At 48.3% G+C, this 12876-nt stretch overlaps 1 protein-coding gene across 1 annotated transcript in view; it reads right to left on the bottom strand.

Moving 5' to 3' along the window:
• LOC144822490 (laminin subunit beta-4-like) overlaps positions 1–12876 on the bottom strand; it is a 500129-nt gene that overhangs the window by 116471 nt on the left and 370782 nt on the right. The window lies entirely within an intron of this gene.

The following is a 12876-nucleotide window of genomic DNA, read 5'->3' as shown; positions in this document are numbered from 1 at the left end:
ATGCTGACTACAAAGCAGACACCCTTGCACCATGGCACAAGGGTGGCTACATTGGCGCATGGCAGCACAGAGAGAGAAAGAGCATAACTGTGCCACTCTTAAGTAGATATGGTGCACTTCTATGTTCTCCTGTTCATGCAACGCAGCACAACAACTTTACTTACTGCACTTCATTGCGTAAACTGTTTTTTAAATATGTTTGCACCCATATTTGCATCACAATTTAGAGCTAATGCAAATCGAGTTCTCCTGGATTTCGCACTCACATTCTCAGCACCTACAAGGAGTAGGATAACATCTTTAAAATTAATGTACACAAATGCATCTTAGCTCATTCTTTTTTGCAGAATTAGTAATAAGCAAAAGCAGTTTCACATATTCTCAGATCAGACCTCACAATTCACAAATGGTGAACAGAATCTTTAAAACGTTTTCTCTTTTACTGGCAAGATGGCCGTCAGGACTTTCCGCTCTCGCCGAACCCATCCTTAATCCTGTGCCCTGAGCCACAGATGGAAGAAGGTGTGGCATGATACTTATTCCAGAGCAGAGGGCTGCCTTAATTGAGTTGTTCTGTGGGCTTCTGCATTGCCGAGGAGTCTCATTCTGGGAGGCGAAGCGAACCGTAGTACTGTGCCCTGGATGGGCCTGTTTAACGTGGCTGAGCCCCATCCCTGTGGTGCGGCGCTCCTCGGCGTCTCTGGCCTGAACTTGTCAGAGGTAGGAGCTGTGGGGCGAGGCAACTGCTGTTGGTGCCCTGAGTGGGTCCCTGGAACTAGGGTGACCAACCGTCCCTAAATTTCACGGACTGCCCGTAATTTGGGCCTCTTGTCCGTTGTCCGTAATGGTTTCCTCCAAGGACGCCTTTTGTCTGTCATTTCAGACATTGGCGCGAGCTGCCCCCTGAAAGCAGCCCGTAACTCTCACCGCAGGGGGCAGCTCCTGCTGTGATCTGTCGCCTGCAGCAGCCCCTCCCCGACCTGGCACAGGCTGCTATCAGACCCATTATCATTCTGTGTGTTAGCCTAATTATCACATACAGAAAGATAATGGGCCTCTCTGCCCAGTGACAGCATTTCGGATTCGGTGTTTTTTTTCCAGTGGGGGTGAGAGGGAATCGAAATGTGCTGATAAGATAAATAAATAAAACCCTTTCAGCATCTCTGAGGTTTTAACTATTACATGCCTGCTAGAAACAACGTACGTGCTTTAATAGGGGCTTTTGAAGAGGTTTGCCATGAGTCCTTGAAAATGGTAGACGTCTATAATGTGACGGACATCTCTGTATGGAGTAGGCTACACTATAATACGCAATGTGTCTTTGACATGATAAAAATGTCAAGTGTTGGTAAAGCAATAACGTGGAAGGGGCCAAGGTCTCTCCAAAAAAAGAACAGACTGTGTGTCAAAGGTTCCGTGCAAAGGCACTGTCACAGGGGACTCTGCAAACTGGGAGAGGTAAGGCGGGTGTCCTTGGAGGTCTTATCACAAATGACTTGTGCTGTTTTTATGACATCATACGCTTTTAGGGCTACAATGTTAGAAGCATGAAGTAGGTGAGTGAGCGCTGTGCCTGTTTCAAGACCCTCTCTGGCAAACACGTTGAACCAAAGAGAAATTAACTGCTTTATTCAGTACATTATAAAGTGTCCCTTAAAGTGTCACACCACAGAATGTATTGAAATGTCACACATAAGCAAGCTGCAGAAATGGAAATGTTACTCATAACGAAACTGAAAACTTGGCAGATATGTGAGTAAAACACTTCAAAACAAGCCAAAATATGGGTGATAGCTTTTTGTTTAGAGTTTTTTTCATTGATTGGCGAGTTTCTGCATGTAAGTCTCTATGGGGGGACATGGGAATGGTTGCAAGAATGTATTAATGGGTGAGGATAGATAGATGAACAAGTTTTTTGGTGGGTGGATGAATGAATGCAAGAGGAGATGAGGTACGTGGGTGAGCACACAGATGAATGACATGGTGGCTGAGTCAATGGATGAGTGAGTGCATGTATAAATCAGTGCTACTTGGATAGATTAGTGAATGAATAGTAGAGTTCCGCGTCAGTGAGGCTGGTTCAGGCTCCGCGCCGGGGCCTCTCACACATCCTACTGCCCTTCCATTTCTGGTGCTGGGTGTAATTTCTATATTTATATGTTTTCCATGTGTTCATTGCTTGATTTTGCTCCTCGTGAGAAAGTGTCACTCATAGTCATTGAATGTCACTCATAATTACACTGAAATTATGAAAATGTCACACGTAAGCAATCTGAAATCTTGGCAGCTATGGGAATGTAAGATCTGCGAAGTCTTCAGCTGTGATCTTTTTCTTCACTTTTTTTTTTATATACAAACGCAGGTGTGTTTCACTCGCATACACAACAGATACAGTGAGTGCAAGGTTCTCTCAACCTACAATAAACTTCTTTTGACTTGTGACTGTGTTGGTTGTCTATTTACTTATGCACTATTGCGGGCCTTCCTCTGATGTGTATGCAAAACATACCTTTTGTCTGGAATTTTTGTCCTGAATTCTGACCTTCTGCCCTGAATTTTTGCGCTCACTGTCCTGAATTTGCACCCATGCCAGTTGGTCACCCTACCTGAAACTCCGGGGGGGTGGCTCTCAGCATGTGTAGTGGGGTGATTGGCTGCGGTTGTGGAGGCAGCGTTGCAATACCCGGGGCATGACGGGAGGAGAGACTTCTGAGAGGAATTCAAGGAGGCTGGCGGGGCATTGAGGAGCCCCTGACAGATATCATGGGAGAGCGTAGGAGCAGCACTCTGTTGTGTTCTGTGGGGCCTTTGCGGGAGAGTGCTGCCTACCAGAAGCAGTCTTGGGGATAAGGGGCTCCTCTGCATGAGGTGGCGGTGCTCATCTGCTCCTTGTGTCACCGGGGCTACACCGCAAGGCCGGGGGCTGTTGCTGGCCGGCAGAGGTGTCCCCACCCTGGTCAGGCCATTCTGCTGCTGGGGTTGCTGGGAGAGGCAGTTTAGTGACAAGTGTTGGGACTGGCAGTGGGCCAGGTGTGAGATGGAGACTTGATTGGTGCAGGAATGAGGCTACCTGTATCCAGCAAGCATTGGGGCCCCGTTGGATAGATTGACAAATGACGGTGGCGCGCAGACCTCAACACACCGCAGGGACTGCATCTGCAGACGGACTGTGACTTGGCTATTGTGGAGGCTTGAAGGCATGCAGGCAGTGGCCAAGGAGGTACACAATGAGCCGAGACCACCTTGGGTGGCAGGAGAGGAGGCGCATATGAGGGACAATTTGCTTGGGGAGCTTCTCTTGGATGGCCCTTGCTCATTGATGTGGGGACTTGGTGCGCCCTGGAGGAGTGCAGTTGACTGCGGCTGGTGCTGAAGGCTGGAGTGCTGTGCTGAGAGCTGCTGTGCCAGACACTCATAGCTTGGTTGATTCCCCCTTGTATTAGTCCGATGGACCTGCAATCTAGTCCATCATTTATTGGGGGCTGTGGGGGAAATAGTACTATGTGTGCTGCTTTGTGTTGGCACAACTATGGATAAGGAGAAGCATTCAAATACACCGGCATCTTACACTATCACCCAGTATGCCACTCTCCGTCAGCCATATAAGTGGCTGATCAGGCGGGGGAGCAAACTCAGAGACTCCTCCCCGGAGCCGGTCGGAGAGAGCTCACACGCCAAGCTATTGGTGCTATACATGGTTCTCATGTGGTGCTGGAACATAAGATTAAGACAGTTGCCAAAGGTTAGGGCTGATTTGAGGAGAGTGGCTGAGAAAGTAAGGACTTCTGAAAACAACATAGAGTCCATTCAGAGTGACGTCTCCATGCTAAAGCAACAGATGGCTAGGATGACAACGGTCACAGGGCAGTTGGAGGCTCATGTGAAGGATCCTGAGGGACGCCCCGACCAATCTAATTCCTGGGGTTTTCAGAGCGTGTGGAGGGCTTCTCAGTGGAAAACGTCTTGGAACAATGGATAAGGCTGCAGGTGAGGCCGTGGGGCCTGTTGGAAATATTTGTGGTCGGGAGGGTGCGCAGTGCTCTGGTGCCTTCTCCGACACCCGGGGGCACCCTCCGGCCATTGTAGCCACAATACTGAATTGCAGGGATAGAGACTGTATCCTCAGAGCTGCTAGGGAACAGAACATCCCAAAATGTGACAATCATGCTACTTTTGACATTTTCCAGGATTACACGTGGAAAGTTCAGGAGCAACTCAAGTGGTTCTTGGGAGTCAAACAGAAGTTGCACGCTATGAACCTAAAGTACATGTTACTTTACCCCTTCAAATTGAAGGTTCTCTTTAATGGCAAGGTGCTTTCTTTGAGCAATCACAGGAATCATGGGATAGGCTCAAGGTATGGGATGGTGCATTCACCCATGGACTGGGAGCCTGGGGTTGCTTTGGGGTACTGTTTGTCTGTGTTGCCTGGATGGGGTGCTCCAGGGGGGCTTGCCTATGGGTGAATACCAAGACTCGCATAGAGTCACGATAAAGGATGATGGCACCATGCAAATAGTAGCGGAGATTGACACTCAGTGGATGTTGTGCCAACGACAAAATCTACCTACAGAGGAATGATTTGCTTTGTAATGTTTTTCTTTCAGGTTGCAGGGTGCAGTGATCGCTTGCAAGGGCAGGGAGCTAGGGGGTGTTCTTCCTGGGCATGATTTTGGGCACCGGTCTCTCTCTCATTCATTGGCCTGACTCTCTCGATGACTGGGTGTCTCACTTCATCATGGTGGGGACATTTATCAGGTGGTGCCTATTCAGCCATGTACTGTTTATCACCCATCTTTTTGTTACAGGGCTCGAGATTTACACCCTGGAGGAGCTCAGGGATGTTTGCTGCTGCACACACAGTCCTGGGAGCCTTGGGGTTAACGAACAGGTGGGAGTTGGGAGAGGGTTTGGAGTTAGGGTCCTTATCTCAGGTGGATATGTCCTGGATATTGTGATGCCCTGGAGCATGGTACAAGTGGGCTTATGTAGCATGACAGGTCTACTATGTTTGTCATGGGGAGGGTAGGTTTGTTTAGCTTTTCCATTTTTTATGTTGGTGCATTTATGTTTTTTTGCAGTGTTCTCTACAGGTTGCTGAGGTACTGGAGATGGTGAGAAAGGCACAGTAGCTACAGGGAAACTGGAGAGGAATGTTACACTGGAGGAGCTAATGGCAGACCTGCACTTGTTACCTAAGAACATTGGCACGGGGGAACAGATTCCAAGCAACATTATTTCAGGGATTTACAGTGGCACTGACTCAGCCCTTATTAGAGGTCTTTTTGGAAGACAAGGAGAAAGGGTACACCGGCCTAGTGTGTGCAAAGGCCTTATATGCATGCTGCCTAAGCTGGGGGAAACACTTCCAATCCTGCACCATACAGGGCACTCACAATGATAAACAACAATATCAAAATATTATGTAAGCTCCTGGCCTCTGGTTTCGGCCCATTGGTTTCTAGGCTGGTTCATGTAGACCAGTGTAGCTTATTCCTGGCCGCACCATGACATTGAATCTAAAACGCCTTACGCATGTGCTTTACGAGGTAGAAGACAGTCAGGAGGAAATTGTGTTGGCCTAAATTGATACTGAAAAGACGTTTGATACAATGGATTGGGTGTATCGTTTAAAGGTGATGAAAGTTATGGGGGTCAGGCCTCAGTTTAGAGCTTGGATTCAACTGTTATACACTGACCCTGGTGAAAGAGTGAGGGTGGGTCAGTATAGGTTCGACCGGTGGGCTATAGAATGCGGAACTCAACAGGGATGCCTGATATTGCCTCTCCTGTCCACCCTGGCGGTGGAGCCTCTATCAGTGCCGGTCCATAGGGCATATCACATCACTCTACCGAGATGATGCTTTATTTTACCTTACAGAGCCCAGAACTTCCACTGTAGTTTTATTGGAGCTGCTGCTTGAGTTCGGTGTGATGTCCGGTCTCAAAATTAAATAAAGGAAGTCCTTAGTATTTCCGCTGGACTTGGGGTAGCGATGACATACTTTCGTTATCTATATATGATGGTGGGGCATACGCACAAGAAGCAACTACAGTATAATGCTGAGCGGGTCATAGGCTCCTTGTAGGCCTTTGTCCATTTTTTGAACACTTTACCATTATCAATTACGGGTAGAGTTGCAAAGTCTAAGGTGGTCTTTCTGCCACGATGCCTCTATGCGATTCAGAATTAATTGTGCCCCTGCGCTTTGGAGTGTTCCGTCATCTGGATTTCCTCGTCACCTCGCACTTTTGGGCAAGGAGGCAGAGTAGAGTAGATTGCCTGAATTTGTTGAGGGGTTATGAGAATGGTGGCATCAGGTTGATAAATCTGAGATATTATTATTATGCTCCCCACATGCAACATGCGGCGAAATAGATGGAGGAGGGTATCAATTGGGAGAAGGGTATGATGGAGGGGACCGACCTCCCTGCATTATTGATGGCTGGCTCTGGGTGACCTCTGCGGCACACTATGTAGAGCATCAGACTGCTGCTGTATGGCAGAGGTTGGTGACAGTGGTGATTAGGGAAGCCCCAGTTCATAGAGAGCTGCCACTATGGATTTTGGCTCGTTTCACCAGAAGGAGGAGGCTATGTCATATCAATCTTGGCATGAGGAAGGTTGTGATTTTGGCTGGGAACCTATACCCAAATGACTTATTTATGTTTTGTGAGGAAGTTCAGGATCTGTTTGTCATAGTCTGTGACAATTCCTACACTATGCAGGTGTGTCGGATAAGGTAAGAACTCTATGGATGTCTTATCCTGGGACGCCTACTGCCTCGGTTACATTGGGCACTAGGTTGATGCTGGGGTCCGGGCAACACCTCATTTCGTTAATTTATAAGGCAGATACGATTAGAGGACGTCTGAGGATGCAACATGCTTGCGAGGTATATCTCAGGGTTCCAATTTCGGACGTGGAATAGGCCAGAACTTGTGAGTTGTTGAAGACTGTGTCTAGCAATGCCTGATTCTAATTAATTTACTTTATTTTTGTGCATCGCAGCTATATGGCCTATGGGCTAACCTAGAACTAATCTCGAGCAAACTTTGGAGTGTCCCAGTTGTGCAACTGTAGAGGTGGACTTTATACACCTTGCATGGAGTTGCCTGCACGTGTGTGCCTTCTGGGAGAGAGTAATTCTGCGGTTGAATCGGGCTGCCGCTTTGTCCTTAAAGCTCATGTCTCAGCTATGTAAGTTGAGCAACCTTGTCCTCCCCAAGAAACGTAAAATGACAGTCAGGTTTCTTCATTTGGCACTTGTTTTGTCATGGAGGTGGGTAGCCATACATGGCTAGGGATTAGGGCTCCATTTGAGGAGCTATGGGTGAGGGATGTTCCTGAATGGTCGGCAGCAGAAGAAACTCAAATGTGATGAGCCAGGTCAGATGCCAAACTTCCAGTTGTTTTGAAAACCTGAGGCATGCTCTGTCCAAGGTTTTTGGGACCAGAGGGAGGAGCATGGGAGGAGGAATCCATGGGCCATGAGGGGTAACTATAGCAGGGTGGTGTGTGGGTGTGATTGAAACTGAATGCATTGGCTTTGTGTTATTCCCATGGGGAAGGGCTGCGATCCTTGCCCCCCTGATTTTATTTTTTTAAATAGATTTTATTTCTTTTTTCCTGTTTATATACATCCAGTTACATACATTTTTCTTGTTGGGACATATTTGGGACATATTTTCGTTGTATCATTTTCATGCCAATTTATTATATTTCTGTATATCATGCAACTATCCCTTTTGTGCAATTCCCCCGACAACTCCCACCCTCCTGTTTCCTCCCTGCAGGTTGCTATTAGTGTTTTTCTGTGCGTGCATGTGGCGCCCTTTGTTAGCTAATGTGTTGAAGCCCTTCTCTCCTATTAGTGGTCTTCATCTTTTGAGCCTCTCGTGGTCTCCTCAGCTTATCCTAAGGTTCCCCATCTGGTGGTGCCTTTTCTATGGCCCTTTCTGGGCTGTGTCGTGTTGGACTTCCCTTTCAGGACCATGTTCCCGGCATTGTCCTTTCGGACCCCGGGTCAGCGTGTAGCATATTCTCCACTAGTGCTTCTCAAGCTCTGGCCCTCTCAATTTTGCCTAGTCCCCTTCGTGCCTTCTTAAGCAGGATCCTGCCCTCACAGCTTGCCAATTTCTCCAATTTCCGTTTCCATCTAGCAATGCTTGGTCTGCCCGGTGCTTTTCATCGCCTAGTAATTTCACTCTTGGATAGAATGAAAGTCTAGTCCTAAAATTTGTTGGCGACCTTTGTTTTAGCTGTTCGGGGGAATAAGTTAAGAAGGCAGTGTGCCGATCGATCGATGATTTGAGCTGTTTCATTTGCCACTGCCTGCCGATAAGGGGTCAGATCCTGGCAACTCCATATCATATGCAGTGGGTCCACTGTAACTTCCCCACAACTTGGGTATTCCGCATCTTCCTTGTGGAAATAGCAGTTGATGAGATTTGAAATAAGATATGCCTGGTGTAGAACGCAGAAGCTGATCAGCCTAAAACAGGTATTTCCTGAGACCTTGAGAGTCCTATCCAGTATGTTCCCCCAATCCTTGTCCTCTAGGGGCCTATCTAGGTCCTCTGTCCAGTAGTCTCTGAGATACCAAAGGTTTGATTGAGTCTTTGTCTATTGCTCTATAAATGCAGGTGACAGCTTTTATGGTGCCCCCTGTCGTTCCCATGTATTCGTAAGTGGAGTTGTGATCAGGTTCTAGGTTGCTCATACCTCAGTGCCTTCATATAGCCCCCTTAACTGCTCTATGAAGCAAAAAGTGGCCATGAGGTATACCCCAGTCCGTTCTAAATGTGTCAAGTGGTATAAATTCCCGTCACTGTATAGGTCTCCCACTTTAGTGGCCCCTGCCTGCATCCAGTCCTCCAGACCTCTCCACTGCCCCCCATGCGGTTGTGCACGGATTGTGATCAGTGGGAGGTCCGTGGAATAAGGTCGTCAGGTCAGTGTCTTCTGAAGGCACCTATTCCAGCACCAGCATACCATTTTGAGTTCAATTGTGTATTTCTGTGGTGTCCCCGTCGTTCTCAGGAGGGTGTGTAATAGTACGTCTCTCTCAGGGGCGAAGGGGCCTATTTTCTTATCTAGTGTCAGTCTCCTGTCTATCCACTGAGTAAGCCTCTGTAGTTGCCCTGACAGATTATATGATTTGAAGTGTGGGACAGGCATTCGCCCTCCGCTGCCAGTCATTTCAGTGTCACCCTTTTCAGCCAGTCCCCCATATAAAAGATGATTGGACTGAGTCGAGTTCTCAGAACCACGCTCTTGGTATCCTTACAGGTAGTGTGATAACGAAATAAAGCAGTCTGGGGAGAGCCACCATCATTAACAGGGCGATCCTTCCTGCCACAGATATGGGGAGTCTGCCCCAGAAAGTCATGCGGTCTTTTAATGATCGTAACACCCCTCCTATGTTTCCTTCCTGGATGTCTAGCTGTGAGTTATATACTTTTACCTACAGGTATTTAAAGCCAAGAGGTTCCCATGGCAAGTTCCCGAGTCCCTCCAGTGGGGGTCTGTCCTCCACCAGCGGAAAGAGGCGGGACTTCTGCCAGTTAACTCTAGGCCCCAAACTCTTCCACCATATCTCTGGCCCCTCGCAATTCCCCCTCTATGTCTTTCAGAAATATGAGACGATCATCAGCATATAACGCAAAGTGGTGTGCATGTCCTCCCAAGCGTAGACCTCTGTATCTGTATCCAGGAGAAATCCCCATTCCAGACTGTCAAATGCCTTCTCAATATCTATGGCAAAAATCGCTCCCTCCTGTTGCTCCCGTCCACCCCTCTCTAGTATGGAAAGGAGCCGCCTAATATTTAGAGTCATGTTCCTTCCCGGGATGAACCAAACCTGGTCTGGGTGGACAAGAGTGGTCATATATGGAAGAAGGCTTGTCGCCAGAAGTTTGCTTAGTATTTTGAAGTCTAAGTTGAGCATCAACAGTGGCATATAGGTCACGCATTCAAGGGGGGATTTTATGGCTTGAGTAGTGGGATCACTAGTGCTTCTTGTGTGGTCTTTGGGAGGACTCCCTCCTCTCCAGCTGCTTTATACATCTCTACCATCCTGGTGGCCAGTTCCCAACATATGTGGCATAAAACTCAGAAGGGAGCCCATCTGTTCCGGTAGTCCTAACCCTGGCCAGTCCAATAATGGCTACCCTAACTTTGTGCTCCGAGATTTCAGCCCCAAACCGGTCCGCATCGTCTTCAGTCAGGGTGGGGAGGGGGAGGGGGAGCGGGCCAGAAATTCCCTCGCCCCTCCTTCCTCTCAGGTCCCCAAGCTCTTGTATAAGCATTTATAGAATTAAAGGAATCCACAATTTATCTCAGTCTGTTTATATAAATGATGCCCCATTTGATCAGCTCTTTCCATTATGGTGTTGCCTCTGTGTATCGGGTTGGCCAGCCAGGCCAGACGTCTGCCCGCCTTATCTCTCTCCACATGAGTGTGGTCCATGTATGTTTTATAGTCAAAACATTTCAGTCATTCTTCTTAGACTGCCACTTCCTCCTCACGTCTAGAGCGCCCGTCAGAGCTCTGCACGTTCAGGTTGTTGTGTCTCTATGTCTCACAACACCCGGTCTGCCCTTTCCACATCTGTAATTAGTGTCTGACGGACCCCAATGAATAGCGCCATGCACCTTCCCCTGATTACGGCCTAAAGGCTTTCCATTCCTTCAGCCTAGAATCTGTGAGGTCAGCATTGTCAGTGAAACAGGAACTTATATGTTCCCTAGTCTCCTAGAGGAAGAACCGGTCCTCTGGTGCTTCAGGTTTAAGGCACCAGGTAGCGATGGGTTGGTGTTTCGTTCCCCATTATAGCCTCATCAAGACGGGGTTATGTTCCGTTATCGTGCGGGTCAGGAATTCTACCCCCTGTGTAAAGGCATGCATGTCAGGTGAACATAGGAAAGTATCCAGGCGTACATGGAGTTTGTGTGCATGTGAGAGGTATGACTATTTTCTATCTAGTGGGTGTTTACGTCTCCAGGTATCCACCAATCCCCATCGGGTCTGCCACCCTCTGAAGGCCTTCACCACCCTATGAACCGGGGAGTCCCTGAGCGGGGTTGAGAGCGTTTTAGGGCTGGGTCTGCTACACAGTTAAAATTTCCCCCATGAGGATGGAGCCAATCATGTAGGGCACCAGGATGCCAGATATCGTATCCAGGAAAGCAGCATGGTCTGAGTTTGACCCATAGATATGAATTAATGTTACGTCCTGTCCATCCAGTTTTACCGCAACTATTAGGTACCGACCGTCCGGGTCGGCCCTGTGTCCTGTGCGTAGAAAAGGAACCCCTGCCCTTATCCAGATCAGTACCCCTCAAGCAAACGCTGAGTATGAGGTGTAGTATGCCTAGACTCTCCATGTGCGGTGTTGTGCGATTCCCTCTAAAGCCAGGGTATGGGTTTCCTGCAACAGGGCGATGTGAGCCCCTTGTCTGTTCAGGTGGGAGAATATTTTATGTTGCTTCTGCATGGTATGTATACCCCTAACATTCCAGGAGAAGAGGTTGTATGTCATTCCATTACCCATTGCTCCCTTTCTCCTTCCCCACCATTCTTTACTCTCCTCAAGAGACGGCTCTCCTCAAAAGATGGGTAATGCAGCCTTTATTAGCATTCGGCCTAATATAGTCTAACCAAAGCTTCCTGCAGTGTCCCCAACTAAGAATGTTGTAACCCCCATAACTCCCTCACCCCAGGACAAGTCAGAAACTCTCCCCTATCCAAACTTTGCAATTGTGTGCAACAACTATTAGTAATTGAAACTCAAGCGGGGTTCAGTTCAAGCGCTCAGTTTGGAGAGGAGCAGTGCCCTCATGCCTGCACAGAACTACCTCCCAGTCCAGTGTACTTATAGTTTAAGGACCATGCCTGGGTCCCAGGCCTAAACATTCCCAGTTTGTCATTGCCCCCCCCTTTCTTAGCCCTCTCTACGATAGTTGCATGGCCACCAGTGTTCATATGATGTCGTCTGCCGATCCGGGGGTCATCGGCTGGATTTCTTGCTGGCTCTCTCCACTGTGCTGGAGCTCTGGTCCGAGTCTGAGTCTCTAGATTCTTCCCCAGACATCGAGGCAGTTTCTCTCCTCCCAGATGCACTGAGAGATGCTATCGCCCCCACCGCTCTGTCCCTTTCCCATTGTGTCTCCGCTTCAGAGGTGGTACCTGTGGTCTTTCGTCCTCTCTCTCTTTGGTGTTCTGGACCCCTTTCCCGCTTGTCCTGTCTGAAGTTGTCCTGCTCCTATGGTGCATGTTGGTCAATCCAGTCCCACACTTCCTGTGGTGTATTTAGGAATCGTGTCCCATCGGTTGTTGTCACACTCAATTTAGCTGGGGACATCATGGAATGTTGTATGCCCAGCTGCCGCAGTTTCCATTTGGCAGCCACGTAGGATGCTATCTGTTTTTGGACATCTTGAGAAAAATCCAGGAATATTCTAACTGTGCTATTGTCCACTACAAGTTAGCCCTTCAATCGGGCTTGGCCTAGCATGTGGTCTCTGTCTTTATAAAATAGCAGGCGTGCCATCACTTGCCATGGAGGTTCCCCCAAGCTTGGGGGCTCTCGCTGGTACTCTATGTGCTAGCTCTAGGGCAAAGTAGGGAGAGAGTCCTTATTCTGCCACCTTGGAATGGATCCAGTCCTCTAGGTGCGCGACCATGTTAGCCCCCTCGATTATTTCCGGCAGGCCAATGATTTGCAGGTTGTTGCGCATTGCCCTATTTTTGGCATCCTTTGCTCTGAGTTCCAGCGTGTGCACTCGCTTCTCTATGTCTGAGAGTCTACTAGAAGCTGTGACCAGCTTATGTTTCACTGTCTTGGATATCACTCTTGTTTATTGTGACCTGT

Source organism: Lissotriton helveticus, chromosome 1_1 (assembly GCF_964261635.1).
Source record: "Lissotriton helveticus chromosome 1_1, aLisHel1.1, whole genome shotgun sequence".
Taxonomy (NCBI): domain Eukaryota; kingdom Metazoa; phylum Chordata; class Amphibia; order Caudata; family Salamandridae; genus Lissotriton; species Lissotriton helveticus.
This window is presented reverse-complemented; position numbering and strand designations above follow the sequence as displayed.